General features: G+C 43.5%; 1 protein-coding gene and 1 long non-coding RNA gene across 3 annotated transcripts in view; both read left to right on the top strand.

Moving 5' to 3' along the window:
• The window catches only part of LOC101771196 (indole-2-monooxygenase), a 103643-nt gene that overhangs the window by 57643 nt on the left and 28151 nt on the right, over positions 1–17849 (top strand). The window lies entirely within an intron of this gene.
• LOC111258215 lies at positions 5618–8786 on the top strand. Of its 2 annotated transcripts, none has more exons than XR_002678819.1 (4): positions 5618–5747; positions 6019–6410; positions 6491–7598; positions 8769–8786. It is a non-coding gene; the product is annotated as an uncharacterized LOC111258215 (long non-coding RNA). The 2 variants fall into 2 exon arrangements; XR_002678818.1 differs by lacking the exon at positions 8769–8786 and adding an exon at positions 8505–8688.

Raw genomic sequence — 17849 nt, 5'->3', positions numbered from 1 at the left:
TATTTTACATACTAGTCCATCAACCCGTGCTCCCGCACGGACTAATATTTTTAGAAGCTATTGTATTTGAAAATTATTTAGAAGTTAAACTCTTAGCTAATGATCAAAATTGTTTACCTACTACTCTCTTATTTTTTCAATACTTCAACATAATACATGTACCTATCTTTATTCAGTTTTGATTAATTTTTAATTAATAATTACTCTATGCAATCACTTTATATCTTTAATTTAGCATAGAAATCTATATTCCCATCATTTTATATCTTTAATTATAAATGGTGACACACATCATACGTATAGATCTTAATTATTATATTGTATACCAATAGTGCAAGATATAGATAATTTAGAATCATATATTGTTGTACATTACGTAGGGTTATTACCTCATGTTATTTTTAATAATAGCATGTGTGGGTAATATAGATGCAAATTTAAGGGGTTACTTTAAGTTTTTTAAGTAATAGTGGTAGGCAATTCAGTCGCAAATTAGGGGGTTATTTTAAATATTTTTTACAATGGCATAAGTGGGTAATTTTGATTAAGATTAGGGGTTACTTTAGTTTATTTTCTATAATGGCAGAGGTGGGGTGGGTAATTTATATATAGATTTAGGGGGTTACTTTAGACTATTTTCATAATGGCATAGGTGGGTAATTTTTTAGAAAATATAATAGATCCAATGGCTATGATGATTTGAAGCTATAGATTGATGGTTGGATGTTTTGCTTTTTTGTGAGAATTTCTAGGATTTCTCTCTTTTTTTAGAGTGTCCACCTAGTAATCCTAGGTGGCTTCACCTGGAGGCTTCAAAAGGAGCCTCCAATTAGTAATAGTAAGATAGAGTTCTCCTTTGTGATCTTTGCCAGCTATACCGTGGTCATGGAATATGCATCACTTACTGGGCACATCATTCTCTCTAGTCAACCACTTCATTCAGCTTACTACGGATGGATGTGCATGACAAACATCGATTTCCTAGTTCTCCCTTGTTGTATATCACATCGGCACTCAACCTTGGCTAAATCATTATCATTCCTTCTCTCATAATTTTTTCTGCTCTTGGCCGTCAACTAATGACAATGCTACACTGCAAGACATCACCGTCTTGCCGCTTCCCGTTATCATTGGACATCAAAACGTTCAAAATGCCAAATGAAACACGAGGTATTCTTCTGGTTAGTCTCAAGGACCGTTTAAGCACAAGAGAGTTTCTTAGATGAAAAAACATGATCCTAGACTCTTATACTTGTGACTTGTGAATCCTTCAAAAGCTAGAAATGGTTGCCCATATGTTCTTAAGATGTAACTTTACCAAGGCTTGACGGGCCTCTATAGGGGTGTCAGTCATAACAACAAGGCCCCTCCTTCAAATTTTCAAGCTCATCAAAGACAAGCTTCAAGTCCAGTTCTTCATGGAGGTCATCATTTTAATGTTATGGAGCATATGGTCCACTAGAAACGAACGGATTTTCAGTAACATTGATCCTATAATCGAAGCTTGTAAAAGAAAATTTATGTCTGAATTCTCCTTACTGTTGCTCAGAGCCAAACCCTCTTTGATTCTGGCTATGTCTGCGTAGCTCAATACCCTTTAATTTTCTTTTGTTTTATTTCCTTAGATCCTTTTGTTTCTCTATACCTGTTGATGCAAAATCCGGACTTCAGGCTTCTGCGTTGAACAACACGGATGATCTGGGAGATCTGCTTACCTCCAGTGCAGGCTCCAAATCAGCTCGCGAATGGTGCAAGGCCTGTCAGTCAATTTGACCTGAAAATTGACAAGGTAAACATTGCCGATCGGCGACGAAGCCTTTCGAACTCATGGGTAGGCATTCTTGGAATAAACACTATGACAGATAGATATTTAATGTAAGCATGCAGTGTAAATAAATAAAACATTAATGGCATGTGCCATCGGCTATCTCAGCCGACGCGCTAAGACAAAGCATTGTAACGCAACAACCATAAAGGGGAGTCCTTGTTAACCACATGCTTATCAGATAAGCTAACAGATCTAGCCAATATCTTGACAAGTGTATTGAACTCATACAAGGTAACAAGAATGAGAGGGTATTGGCATCAATCTACTAAGTTAAAAGATTAGAACATAACAACAAGGACCAGCCGATGCTGACTATACGCAACCTAGATACATTAATAGATCTTAATAATTGTCTTGATAAGTGTATTGAACTTAGACAAGGCAACACGAATGAGAGGGAATTAACCTCAATCTATCAACATAAAAGACTAGAGCACAATCACCAAAGACATCTTGCCTACCGCTTACAAGCCAATTAAGTTAACAAAATCTAATCAATTTCATGACTATGTAATTAAACTTAGACAAGATAACACGGTGAGAGGGCATTAACTTTGACTCGTTAATGCCCCAACGGACACAGGTGCCACAACAAAACACCATCATCACGCCTGGCGGCGACAGCCGCCGAGGAGACCATCGACGGGACGTGACGGCGGCCGCCCTCCTCCGGCAGACGCGCCGGCAGGAGCCGAAGGCCGGCGAGGATGCCGGTGGCCTGGGGACTTGGTCCCTCCCCTTGTGTTGTATTTTACCTAGCTTTGTTTATTTCTTTTACTTCTCCATACACCCGGTCTCGCCTGTAACCTTGGTGGCCTCCTTGCGCTATAAAAGGAGAACCGGGGGCCTGAGACAAAGGAGGTTCTCCAAGCCACAAAACACACTCATACCCACCTAGAGCATCAGTGTACACCCAAGAGACCTGGGATCAGCTCCCTCTCTCGCACTCCTGTAACCCCTACTACAGAACCCCGCGTGGGCAACACGAGCAGCTCCCGATACTGGACGTAGGGCATTCCCTTGCCCGAACCAGTCTAAACCCCGTGTCTCCCACGCCACCATCCGAAGCCTTACGCGCATAAAAGAAATTTACTAGTCTAAGTCTTGATCCGCTAATCTTGACAACGACAAACGCGTTAGACGAATGCTCTATTCCTGCCGTGACACAATAAAAATACTTTCTCTCCTTTATCCTACAGAGATATTTCTTCTAAGACATTAGCTCCGAACCAACCAAATCAACGTACAGTCATCCCTGCTACGAGTCGCCGATTTCTCTTTCCTTCTTTTTCCTCGTGCAATCTTTTTTCATGTGTTTGGTTCTGGAGTCAAAGTGGGTTAGGATGGGTTCGACCCGCTTCAACCCATATCTGGTTGCAAAGGAGTGTGAGTTGAATCCCAACCCTTATAGTATATTCCTTTGAGATCCGGTTGAGCTCATCCCACTGAAACGGAGGGATCATGTATTGTGTACTAGCTAGATCGTACTCTGGAGCCATGGCCGCCATCCCGGATGCCTCAAAGCTTTCCTCGCGGATGCAGAGAGGAGGTGCGCGTCACTGACAAGAGTGTGCAAAGATGGGTGAGGAAGCTCAAGGACGCCATGTACGATGCCACACAGACATCCTAGACCTGTGCCAACTCAAGGCTGATGAGTGCAGGTTGATGTGCCTACGGAACCCCATCTTCACCCTCACGTGCAGGAGCATAGAAAAGATGCAGGATTTCTTCCAGCGATTGCTCTTCTGCCTGCGTAACCCGTGTTCGCCCACGAGATAGGCAGCAGCATCAGGGACGTCAACCAGAGGCTTGATGGCATCCACAAGGAGGCAGACAGGTTCGAGTTCAAGTTCAATCCGGAGCCGAGGATGCTAACTGTTGAGTCCGGGTTCAAGTTCAAGTTCTATACAGAAGATGACGTCCGAGTTTGATGAGTCGGCCATTGTTGAACTGATGCTGAGGGTGAACCAATTGTTTTATTTTACAACAGGAACGTAGCCAAATCTTTTTTGCCCGAAAATGTACTTAAGCAAGTAGTGTCACTTCACCACCTACCTTATGAATTCTTGTGCACAAGCTCGACTGAATTATATTTGAAATGAGATGGAGTAGACAAATTTGATCTTATGGCATTATTAGTTGAAATTGTTGCTTTTAAAACAAAAGGCAACGTGATTATGAAAGACGATACAAGCTACTGGAACACAATCTAGTCTGCATTCCAAGGTCCCAAATGAAATGTTTAGGCCCCATTTGGAATGCAGGATTTACGTAAGATCGTTACAACTTTTGTGGCGGTTTATGCAAAATCCTTGTAAAGCCCATTTGAAATTGGATCGTCTGTTCATGCTTTGTGCAAGGGATGAAAAAAATGATGACCAATTGTTTTTTACAACAGGAACGTAAGAAAATGTACTTAAGCAAGTAGTGCCGCGACGACCTTACTGTAGTCAGAAATAATAATCCAATAAATAATTAACTGTTGGCAGGTAGTCGGCACTGACCGCCTAAAAAACGTTGGGATGGAAATTCTTGAGAAGTGTGAAGGCATAATTACCACTTGCAATTAAAGCGATTGGAGGGCTCTTAAGCACAAGATACGCAAGGCGAGCGTGAGTGGAATGTTGTTTTGACAAGTCCTGCATGGTCAGTAGCTGGACTGCCTGAGCAACTGGATAACTGGAGATGCACGACGATGTGGTCCGCTCCTTTGCTGAGTACATGCATGGCAAGAGAAGAATCTGCGGTGGTGGTCGACGACAAGCAGGCAGCTACGTACATGGTCAGCTTGTTCGTCGCCTCTCCGTAGTAGAATGGGCTATTCTGCAAAGGCAAAAGTCACTTAAAACATTATTAACTAAACTAGTAGAGCTGGCACTGTTTGGGCTTGGTGAGTGGGAGTATAGCCATGCATGCCTTGTCTCGAGAGACTCTACATAAACAACCGCAAGCTGATCTGTTTTCCACCAGGGCTCCCGAGATCTACGACGACTGTGTCCCTAGACTGTCAAAAGACCGGCCGCAATAAACAATGAGAAATTAAAACTATAAGCTATGGAGTTTGCTGCTCCTCTCTGGACCTAAACAACGTAACGCGAGCTAATAACGCATTGTTTCATCACTAGCTTATTATTCCGCTTCTACGAATCGGCAACTTGCTACTTCTGGATCTAGCCCTCTCCATCGCGTACGCATTTCTCGCCACTGCATTCTTCTACTTACGCATACGTTGAGGTAGGATCGATCGCGCCCCGAACCCTATCGTCACCTCCTCACCCCCTGATTCCCAGGCACCCTGACGCGTTGTTCCATCCACTGACGCGCCGTTCCATCCACCACCACCGACCGTTCCATCCGCCGCGCCCCTCTCTCACCCGGTGAAAGATCTGACCCGGCCTCCTTCTCCCGGCTGAATCTCACCGCTGCCATCTGAGATACGTCCCTAGCGCCCCCGCCTCCCCTTTTCACGCGCCCACGCCCCAGCGCGCGCCGCCGGCCACCTCTGCCCCGCGCCCGCCGCCGCCGGACGTCCTCCGCCCCGTGCCCACCGCCGCCGGTCGTCCTGGGCCGTCCTCTGTCGCGGCTTGTCCGCAGCCGGCCACTTCTGCTCCCGCGCCGCCATCCTCATGCCTCGTCTGCGCCCACCGCCAGCCACCTCCACCCGCGGGCCCCATCGAAGCACAAGGGTGTCCAACGACGCGAGAAGCCGCGGGGAGCCAATTTTTTTTAGCTCCCGCTCCCTCAATCAGCTTCAGTCAGAGCGATTCGCGGAGCTTCTCCGCCGAAGCCTTTCGCCATCTCGTCATTTGGTAGGGCTCAAGCTTCGGCCAGTAGAGAAGCCGAAGCTGAAGCCCTCCCAAACGGGGCCTTAGTTACCTGCCATCCCATCGGGTGCTGGACACAACACACCACCCTCACGGTAAAAGCTGAGAACTAATCACCTTTCTTTCCTTCCACCTCGCATCCGAATTGGGGTTTCCATCTCGAGTCAGTTTAATTGAAACAGAGTGCGATCTAAAGCGCACCTTGGGTGCTATTATTTGTCTCAATTCTGACTGAAATATTTGCCCTTTTCCTCCTTGCTTGTAAATATTTCCTGCCTGTCCTTGATACAGAGTTTGCTGCAAGGGTTGTGATTTTCAGGTCAAAAACAGAGAGACTCTGACAATTTCTCGCTGTGTCTTCTCCAGTTTTCTCTTGGGACTGTTCCTCACCCGGCCTGACGTCAAGCACTCATCACACTGTGTGATTGGCGTCCCCTTCAGCCACATGGTGGGGGTAGGGGAGTTTCTTGCCTCGGCCGCATTGAAGAAGGTCGGCGGCATGCTAGGTAGTGCCATCTGGGAGGCGATCGCCTCGCAGCTGAAGCTAGGTGATGAGCTCAAAGGCCTCAAGGATACTGTGGATACCATCCAAAATAGCATGGTTAGGGCGGAGAAGCGGCTGATGAAAGATGGTGACGTCTGCGTCTGGATGAGGAAGCTAAAGGCAGCAGCCTATGACATGGAGGACATTATTATTGGAATTGGAAGGTGATATCCTGAGTAATAAAGATGGCTCTCAGAATAACAAATCTACAACGGTAGGTCTCGAGTGTGTTTGATGTCGATATGTCCATTTCCATTTCTCGTCCCTTTTCTAATTCACGACATGGATTTGCAGGAGATCTCCATTCCTCTGAAGTTGCGGCTAAACATGCCTAGCAAGTTGAAGGCCATGAAGCAAAGATTGGACGACATAGAAAAGCTGAGGCAGTTCGACTTGATGGTGGACACAAGCTCTGACGACCAGGACGTGATCCAGACAAGGGCTACAGGCCCTTGCCTTGTAGAAGGTATACTTGGGAGGGACAAGGACAAGGTAGAGTTGATGAAGTTGCTGCAAGAAGATTGCAAACACATCATCATCCCTATATATGGCTTTGGTGGTCTGGGTAAAACCACCTCTCGCCCAAATGGTTTTTGACGACAATACAACTAAGAGAGATTTTGATATCCAGATTTGGGTTTATGTCTCCACAAGTTTTAGCGATGAAAAGATTGGTCGATCAATTATCTCCCAAGTAGATGGACAGAGTAACCAGTATGACCTGTCCTCCGTGCAGATGCGCGTGGAGATGATCCTCCGTGGAAAGAAGTATCTTATTGTTTTAGATGACTTATGGGAAGAAAACACAGGACAATTGGAAAAGATAGAAGCGATGTTGAAAGGTGGCGCACCAGGCAGAAAGATAATTGTGACCACTCGAAGTGAACAGGTTGCTAAGCGGCTGAATCGTGAGTTGCCATTCAAGTTGGGTGCCTTGCCGTACGATGACTGCTGGAAGCTGTTCAAAGCTAAGGCATTTCCAAATGGAATTAAAGAATCTGAAATGGCAAAGGTACATATGGGGGAGAAAATAGTAAAGAAATGCGGTGGAGTGCCTTTGGCAGTCAAGTCTCTTGGGGATCGTCTGCTAGATATGCCGATGCACAAGTAGGAAGAAACACTGAAGAGTGACCTGTGGGAAGACGAATGCGATCCAACGACTGGAACAACATCTACTTTAATATTACCATCCTTGAAGATTAGTTACTACCACATGCCATATTATCTGAGACCTTGCTTTGTATACTTTTCTGCCTTCCCAAAAGGCTTCATCATAGAGAAGAGAGAACTGATTCATAAGTGGATTGCTCTGAGATTTGTTCTGACCACACATCGTGCTGAGGAATACCTACTAGAACTTTGTCAGATGTCATTCCTGGAGGCTTCAAGTGACTCTATCTCGGTGAGTTATATTATATACCCAAGCTTGGTACAGTTAACTTTTTTCCTTGTATCGAGTTGTGCTGTCATTTCTCGCATGATTTATTAGTATTTTAATCTTATTTCAGAATATGGTGTTTATCTACTACTAATTCAATATAATCTTTGGTTTGAAGAATGAGATAGTCATAAATCCTTTGATTCTAGTTTTGAATAATCCACTTCATTTCGCACAAGCATATTGATCAAGGTGTAAAATTCATGGAGTGATCCTACGATGAATCATTCGGACATGGTTGTATTGGTTCCTCAATTCTAACACCTTATAAATATTTGAGTCAACATTATTTAAAAGATAAATATAGCGACACGAACATTATTTCTTAAGTTGCCAGTTTTATGCTTACTGAAATCAACCAAGCAAATAAACATGACAAGTAAACTCCCTGAGGTTGCAAATTACTAGTAACATAGCCTAAGTTTTGTTTTAAGTCAAGTTTTCTCTGCATAAAGTCATGGAATCTGAGCAAAAAGGGCTGAGCTGTATTTTTGGCATAAGCTCTACAACATTGCCAAGACAGCGAGTTAAGTTACTAAGTGAATAGTAATTGCAATAATTAAAACACAATCCTGGCATTCTTTAGGAGCAGAAGGTTACTGCATAGGAAAAGCGAATCACTTTTTTACAACAGTCGATACATATATACAAAAATGATCATTATTGACCCACCATTGGTTACAAGATTTAGCTTTTATGAGTCGCTACTTAATAGCCTAGATCATGTATCTCTATCCAGTAAAATTCGAAGCTGAAATGTGGATGCATATTATGCGTTTCATTTTTACGAAAAGATATCAATTAAATGGTATATCCATTCTATAAATTGGATATAGCAATAAATAAATCGGCAGTGTTCTTTCATTTCAGATAGAAGAAACGTCAACTTGGTTGTCTTGACACAATTGCTACTGGAGAGAAAATAATGTTCATTCGTTGCAATTTTAAACCCTTTGCACTCCCTTTGACTGCTCTAGCATCTCCATGCGGGACGGCTGATGTGGCAATGATCAATCTCGTTTCTAAATGTGAAATTGGCATGCTCTTTATATATTTTTTTCTTTTGACCTACCGTTGAGTCCTTGAAAAAAATATCTAGTGCACTACTAATCGACCTGCAAATTTGCTTTTCAGATTTCTGCAAGATACTCCAAGCTTAATAACCCTCATATGCATAATGTATTATTCAAAATGCACGATTTAGTTCATGAACTTGCTAGGTCAGTTGCTATTGAGGAAGTTGCCATCTGTGATGGCAAACAAAGAAGCTTCGGTAAAGAGGACAACTATCGATACACGTTGTTGTTGAATTTCAAAGGTCAGTACCCAAAATGCAAAGATACGCCTTTCAAAGCAAGGGCTGCTCATTTTAGTGGCTGCACAGGATGTCAGCCTTCGAAGGGTGCCTTTTCAGAAACTAAATGGCTGCGTGTATTGGACTTCCCACGCATGCAAACTGTCCAGCTACCCAGTTCTATGCAAAACTTGCACCACCTGCAGTTTTTAAATCTTTCAGAAAATACCAGCCTCAAAAAGCTCCATAGCTCCTTTTCTGAAAAATTAAAGCTCCATAGTTCCACTTCCATTTGTGACTTTCAGAAGCTTCACTATTTGGATCTACATGGCTGCTCGAATCTTAGTGAACTTCCAGGTCCCATTCACAGACTCCAAGTCCTGGAACATCTTGATCTATCAGGATGTACCAGACTACAAAAGCTACCTTCACGATTTGGGGAGCTGCGAAAGCTTTCGTTCTTGAACTTATCATGTTGTTCAAAGCTTGAGATGCTTCCAGACTCTTTCAGTCTACTGGAAAATTTGGAACACCTCGATCTATCAGGTTGTACCAGCCTACAAAAGCTACCTTCACAATTTGGAGAGCTGCCAAAGCTTTCGTTCTTGAACTTATCATGTTGTTCAAAGCTTGAGATGCTTCCAGACTCTTTCAGTCTACTGAAAAATTTGGAACATCTGAATCTGTCCTCCTGCTGCCAGCTTAAGCAACTGCGTACCCTGTCATTCAATAGAATGAAGGGACTTCTTTATCTTAATATGTCTGGTTGTACTTGCCTTGAGGCACTTCCTGAATTTTGTGTGGGCAACAATGGCTGCCTGAACCTGGAGATTTTGGATTTATCTGATTGTGCGAGGCTTATTGATCTTTCTGAATCTTGTGCCAGACTAAATAAACTCCGATTTCTGAATTTATCTGGCTGTCCTTGCATTTTGAAAATTATCTGCTTTCTTGGTAAATTTGTAAATTTGGAGTACCTAAACCTATCAGCATTATCAGGATTTGATGTAAGAAAAGATTCTGAAGCTCCAAGCTCCTCTACACAGCATTCCTCTGATTATTCTGGTGAGGAGTTGAGCCTGAAAATGCTGCATGACACATTGAAAAACATGCATCGTCTTGAGTACCTTTCAGTTGGAGGGATGTCACTGTTCTGAAAGGAAGGCATCTCCAGTGACCTACTAACCCTACCGGATTTTGTGGTCTCAGAAAGTGGCAGCAGTGGTGATTGCAGCAACATTATCCTTCTACAGAATATCCTTGATTCTACAAACAGTGAACTAAATATCAAATGCCTTGAGGTTGTGAAGTCTGCAGAGGAAGCAAAGGGGGTGCAATTGGGAAGGAGACATCGGCTTGCTTCTTTGAGTTTGGAGTGGTCCTTATTAGAATGGTCAGAGGAACCCAAAGTGACGACAATGGATGTGCTAGAAAATTTGAAGCCTCATCCAGCTTTAAAGCATCTCACTATAAAGGGCTATAATTACAGTATGTTTCCTAGTTGGATGAGGAAGATATGTTCTACACTCCCAAATCTGGTGAAACTGGTATTGTCTGATCTCGTAGAGTGTGACCAGCTTCCAACTCTAGGAAATCTATCAAACTTAGAGGAGCTTGAAATTCGTAATATGCCTAAACTTATGGAAGCATGTTTAGCACCATGCAGAAACCTAAAGCGACTGTCGCTTGTTAAACTAGCATCCAGATGCACCTTGTGGTTTTGCCAAGATGGTGAAGAGATACGTGACATGGAAATAGATCCTTTAGAAGAATTCAAGAGGCTTGAAATGTTCAGGGCGCAGTCTGGTGATCCTTCCCGAGGAAAAGGAAAAGCAAAGTTTAGGAACATGATGGAAATATTTTTGGGAGTGACTAAAAAGAGAACACTGATGACACACGTTCCTGTATCTTCTTCCGCACTGATGAACACTGATGAAGAAGAATTCCCTCCGCTTTGCTATCTGCAGATAGAACACTGCGGTTATCTGGAACTATATCCAAGAATCCCCAACAGCAAGGAGTTATTCATCAACGAGAGTGATTTATCCAAGATTAATCTGTGGTCATAAACCCCTATATTGACACAAACCATCCAAAAACTCAAGATATCGAACTGTAAGAGCTATGATCTTCAGAAACTTCCTGGCATTCAATCAGTACATGAGCTTGAAATTGATTGCCTCGAGATGTTTGACCGTTTTGATGAATTGAGATGCATGGATCGTTTGGCGAAGCTAACTTTGTCATCTCCTGGGAATTTCTTGGACAGAGACAAAGCTGCAATCCTACAGGCTATTCCTCACATTCAATGCATCAAGATAAATGAGGTAAGTTCTCTTGGCTGTGCTTTGTTACTCCTCTTTTACAATGGACATTTTCTAATTCTTATCTAGAACAGAATGGATGCATAAATATTTTCGTTGCATTTGGTAATAGTCTAACTCTGTCTCTTCCTTCACAGGGAGTGTATTTTGCAGTACAAGAAAGTGATTTTCTCCTCTGTCAAAATACAGACTTTGGAATCACAGACCTATTTATTTCAAATCTTGAGAAGGTGAATAGCGCTGATGAAGTTGGCCTTGGAGAGTTGGCTACATATGACCAGCTGCGCACGCTGACGCAAACTCTTATTCCAGCAATGGTTTATCTGGATCAGACGATAGGCCTAACAATGTATATCTTAATCTGAGCAAAAAATTCTCCAGAGCTGATGATTCTTCAGTTCTCCAAAGACTCCATCCTCATCCTAACCTATCAACACTTGAAATAGAAGGTTATGGAGATGCCACATTTTGTGGCTGGATGAGCGATCCAAATCTCGATCTTCCAAATCTTGTGAAGATAGTGCTGATGGGCAGCCAAGGTGCGCACGCCTCCCTTCACTAGGACAGTTAGCAAACCTTGAAGAACTGCACATTTCAGATATGCCTAATATTCGAGAAGTGGCTACTAGTTTTTATGGAGGCAGGAACCCATTCAGGAAATTAAGGGAACTTTGTATTAATAAGATGGAGAATTTGGAGGTGCTGTCCACGAACTTGGAGCTGTCTGCTAGAGAGATGTCTTGGGATGATGATGAACAGAAGGTGCAAGGAGATGAAATATTTCCACGTTGACCCTCGGTTCAGCTTTTCAAGGATACATAGAGCATATAGTTGCATCATGCAGTAAGGTAGAACTATCACCCGTGATACTTGTTGGATCTTCACACCTTTTTACACTTGAATTGGAACCAAATATGTTTGGCTTCTCTGACGCTTCAGAATTTCTCCAATACGTCAGCACCGACTTGTGGTATTTAACTATTAAATCTGACAGTGATCTGATCACCTTGCCGGAGATCATCCCTTAGGAGCTTGCAGATATTGGACAGTTGTTGTAATTTTGCGGCACTCCCAGATTGGTTGGGGGATCTGGCATCTCTGGAGCATCTAGAAGTTTATTCTGCCAAACTGCAGCGTTTGCCTCACTCCATCAAGGATGTAACCTCCTTGAAGACATTAACTCTTAAGAAGTGCAATTACAAACTGCGTGAATGCTGCAGCCGTTTAGGAGAGGACTACGACAAGATTAAACCCATCAAACATGTATATGCACATGAGGTAATATGCACTGTTTTTAATTATTACTTTTTTTGTTCTACAATGTATACTATAAATTACGGTTGCATAACAAGAGGCTCAATCTATCATGCAGGCATGTGATTTGTTACTGTATTTTCATTAATTCTAGGGAGTGAATATCGTATATATGAATGAATTAATGGAATCCCTTTCTAACATAAATATTTAATTTATTGTTTGATATGCCACTACCTTGCTTAATTGTGGCACTTATAGTAGACCTGATTCTCCAAATTAAAATACTCCCTCCATCCCAAATTATCCAAATTGTTGGTTGTTTTGACAATTTTAGATTCATAGCTTCTAGATATAATATACATCAAGGTGTACAACAAAAAATCATAAACCTAGAAATGCCAAAATGACCTATAATATGGGATGGAAGGAGTAGCCAAGCAAGTTCCAAATTAAAATAGTCATGCAACTTTTGGGATATACCAGGCGAACATCAAATTTTTTAGAATTGTATTTTTGTGCTGTGTACGTGGTAGGATATGTTTTTTTTGGAAAAAAAAACTTACTGGTAGGATCTGTTGCCAGCATATCTGCTGTGCATACCCGTGATTGGTAGAGTTAGGTAGGGATCCTTGGCTGGCTCTGTTTCCATAAGCCTCATCAGCATTCAATTGTCCAATGGTTTACATAGTATCTCCAGCAGATCCCTATTCTCCAATACAACTACCATATTTGGAGAGTTTGTGAAAAAATAGTGCTCTAACACACTCCCTTTACCTTTCCTTTTTTCCAATAATTATTCGACAAATAATTCACCCCAACTCCCAAAATAAAGGAGGAGCTGTGACTCTCCCAACACGGTAGTTGGATTGGGATGAGGTTATAGAAGACTGCAAAAGCAACTCGGGATATCCCTATTAACTATTTATCTGAAAACATTTATTAGATGACTATTGAAGATGCTCTAAGCTGCATGTTTGCACCTAGAGATGGTTTTATATAGTATGCATGCCATCTTGACTAAAGCAGAATGTTTTATTTTTGATTTTCTATGTTTTTGTAAAATAGCAGGGCCCTAGTTTTGCCGTCAGTTCATCAGACGACATGGCTATTCTGCAAAAGACTACAAGTCACCAGCTTATTGAACTTAATATTAAACATCTCGAAGGTCTATCAAGCTCAGAAGCAAACATAATTGAATTGGCGCAAAAAGAGGAGCTCCAATTTTTAAGTTTGGAGTGGAGTGGGCCAGTGTTCAACGAGGTCGCATTAGAAGAGCTCCAGCCTCATGAAAACCTTAAAAGGCTTTGCATAAAGAACTATGTTGGTGGTGATTTTCCTAACTGGTTACGTTTGCTACCAAATCTTGTAAGATTGGAGCTTTTCGATGTTCAATCTGGTCACCTCCATCTAGATTATTTACAATCTCTTGAAGACTTGTATATCTCGTCTTTCCCGGTGATTAATAGGCCAAATGACCTGAACCTATATGACAAATCATCAATATGCATCTTGAGCACACAGCCAGTGAAAAATCTCAGAAGAGTTACATTAGGAAGAGTAGGGAAGTTACTGTGGAAAACATCGACGTTGCCTTGTATTGAGCAGAAGGATGATAAGAACGTATTTCAAAGAGAGCAGCAGGGAGGAAGACACAGTGATAGTGGCAGGGAATCCTCCAACCAGCGCACATTATTTCCTGGACTTCAATATTTAGAGATAGACTGTTGTTTGAACGTAAGATTTGAACCATCAATCCCTTGGAGTGCCAGGTATATCATATCTGGAATTAAACAATTTCCATTCTTATTCCATTGGCCATCATTCTACCAAGTCATGGGGCTATCAACATCTGCTTTATCATCCAAAATGGAAATCAAGTACATCGAAAATATATCTTCTGACTCCGATTCTCTTCAACAGCTTGACATTGAAGAATTAACTGTTGACAGTTGCATCGATCCTGTACCTTTGCCAAAGTGCATTCTAGGCTGGAAATCCCTCAGGAAGCTAGAGATACTGAACTGTCAGAACATGGAAACCTTGCCAGAATGGTTGGGAGATATGGCATCTCTCCGTGAGCTCAAAGTAGAGACCTACTGGATGAAAACTTTGCCTCCGTGCATTGAAAGGCTGACCTCTTTGCATACCTTGACACTATCACAATGCACAAAGGGGTTTAAGCAAAGATGCAGCGAGTCAGGAGAAGATTGGAGCAAGATAGAGCTTATTGAGAATGTTCAAGTAGAGTTGAGACCATGAAGAGTGTTGGAAACTTGGAATGCAGTGTTCTAAGATGGCTGTGGATCGGAGGCAGTTTAACACACCAACCTGGACACCTGGAGGACACCACACTGCTTATGTGACATACGTTGAGAGATCTCCACTGATGCATCCACATTGGAAATGATCCCCCCCTGGTGCTCTTGTGGTACTCAGAACTTTTTATTGTTTGATCTTGTTTGATTTTGACTGTTGAGACTCTAGATTTTGTTTGTGGTGCTCCCATTTCTTTTATCCACTACCATCATTGTAAGCTGTTACCATATGTCATTGGTACCCCCCCCCCCGCCCCCCCCAAGATTGTCATCTCTCCATAGCGCAGCGTTACACATAGAGGTGAAACCTCTGAACGTGATGGTGCTTCTGGCATGGCATAGCATGGAGGTCGGGGCGAAAGCGTGGACGGTGACGCTTGCGGGTGCTACTGCCTCCTTGGAGGCGACTTTGTTTGCACCTCTGTTTAAACAAGTCTGAAATGCCCAGCATGTAGCTCTGTAAACTTACTTTAGGCAGTGTTTGCTTACTGACTAAACATTCGGTCCATATTCTTCATGCAGCTGCATGGTCGGAAGCGAGCAACTGGCTGTATATACGTGAATGAGATCAGAAACGATGCTGGCTTTTCTGTCGCCGCGCGCTATTATCCAGCTATGAGAAAAGGATTTCCCTTTTAGTTTCATGAGTTGTAACACCCAAAATTTTAGAGAATTCAAATTCATTAAAATTTACTCAAATTAGGGTGTCATTTAAATTCTAGGCATTTAATTTCATTTTCTTTAATTTAATTAATTCATCATAGGAGTTAATTGTGCATTCATGCTGCTGCATTTATTTTGATTGCTTGGGTTTGAATCAAAAATTTGAATTCCAAATTTAAATTCAATCTCCAAAACCTTTTTCCTTTTCCCTCTTCTTTTTCTTTTTCTTCTTCTCCTCCTGGGCCGCACCTTGCTTTCCTTTCTCTTCTTCTTTTTCTTTCGGCCTAGCGCCTCCTCCTCTGCCGGCAGCCCAGTGCCAGCCGCTCGGCCCGCTCCGCCTTTCTTCGCCGGCCCGCGAACCCCCTTGCCCGTGCGGCCCACCGCTCCACCTCCAGCCGGCCTGCGAAGCTCTCCGCTCGCCCCTTTCCCGCGGCCCGCGAACGCGCGCGCCAGCCCACAGCCGCTACGGCCCGCCTACCGCCCGCTACCGCCGACAGGTGGGACCCGCCATCGTCTCCCACCTCCGACCAGACTCTCCTCCGCCCGCAACCGCCGCGCGAGATCTCCGGGTGGGTGCCGTATTCCCCGACCGGTTTGAATCCGGGGCCGCCTCTATCTCCAAGCCGTCCGCCCCTATTTAAGCTGCCGCCTCCCCCGGCCACGAGCACCCGTGCCAGCACCCTCCAAACCCTAGCTGCCGCAAGCTCTTGCGCCGCTGCCTCTCTCCGCCGCACGCCGCCGCCAAAAGGTGAGCGCCGCCGCGCCGTGGCTCCCGCCAAGGCACTAAACGGGTTCGCCATGTTCCCCGCTCTCTTCTGGTGCTTTCCGCGCGCGAAACCGAGCCCCGTGGCGTTGTTTCGGCCTACTCCGGCGACCTCGCCGTCGCTCACCGCCGCTGGCTGCCCTTTTCCCGTCGCCGTCGCGAGTCATCGCCGACCGTGACCGTCGGACCTAAATCCGACGGCCGATAGCGAGTCAAACAAGACCGCGTAACGGTCAACCGTGCCGCACCGCGCCATTTTGCTCTTAAGCCCCTGCCTTTTCCGCAAATCAACCCGCGGTCCAGATCGCGTTGAAAATATTCACAGATCTGCCCTCGTGCTTTTCGGTTTAAACCCCGAGTTTTCTAAAAATCAACCCGCCGTCCGTTTTGGAGTTTTTGCGCGTTAGACCTTTGGTTTATACGCGTATTTACGTATAAGCCCTCGGTTTTTGCGGTTTTGCCCTAAAAGTTTTGTTTTTCTCACAGAAAAGCCCCTGGATCTTGTTTTAATCATCTCTTTTGCATCTTAACTCCGTTTTTCGCGTTCTTTATATCCACGTGTTCGTTTTAAAGCGTAGATCAACTTTTCAAGCTTGTTTTCTCTGTTTAATTGTGATTGGTGTACTGTTTCTTACTTTTTGCCCATGTTTGCTTGTATGTGCTCGTGTGACGCGTGTAGACGTCCCGCAGTTCGAGGGAGTTGAAGACCAAGCCTTCGAGGAGTACGAACAGTAGGAGCAAGGCCAAGAAGGCAAGTCGTGTCCTTGATCACTACTTTTCATCCTATACACCTTTACTTTCTCGTACTCAACATTTATGCTATGCACATGTTAAGATTGAATTGATGGGTCCCAATTAAGGTTCGCCTAGATTGAATTACCTTTGCCTTGATCAACCGGTTTACTTTTTGTTGGGTAGCTCATGCTTAGCGCTTACTTGGTACATGGTGGTTTAACTAAAAACAATGTTTAATCTTGCTTTACTTCTGTTATACCTTTCATTAATATAAGATCATGTATTATTAATCGTAACATGGAGCGACCACCCAGGAAAATAGTGCTACCACAAGACTAAATGGCTCTGGTCTTGGCTGAATAATTAGAAACCTTAGTCTAGGGTGACCTTACTCATGATGAGGCAAGAGGGGGGACTGAGTCGTTGCATTTTTGCCTGGGATGGGTGGTGCACGCCAGACATCGAAACCTTAGCGGGTTACCACTGACTAATGAATCTTTGTAAAGGCCTCGTAGCGTCCCTATGCAATCACACCTCAGAAGTGTGGTATGGTGCCTTGCAAACACCGCATGGTTGGGTCCAAAGTTCTTTTGAACTTTTACGCGACTTGTGGGTAAAGATGTGCCACCTCTGCAGAGTGTAAAACTGATCGATCAGCCGTGCTCACGGTTAAGAGAGGCCTGGACCCTCACATGATAATATTTATCGGAAGATGGATTTAACTTGTTGTCATTTCATGCATATGCTGTTTACTTTATTTATGATCATGTTTAATTTCGAGTGGTACGAACTTATACTTAGTTAATTGCTAATAAAACTTGACCAACTTAAATAAAAGCGAATGCTAATTATGCCTTAGCCGTA

This window comes from Setaria italica, chromosome VIII (genome assembly GCF_000263155.2).
Source record: "Setaria italica strain Yugu1 chromosome VIII, Setaria_italica_v2.0, whole genome shotgun sequence".
NCBI lineage: Eukaryota > Viridiplantae > Streptophyta > Magnoliopsida > Poales > Poaceae > Setaria > Setaria italica.
This window is presented reverse-complemented; position numbering and strand designations above follow the sequence as displayed.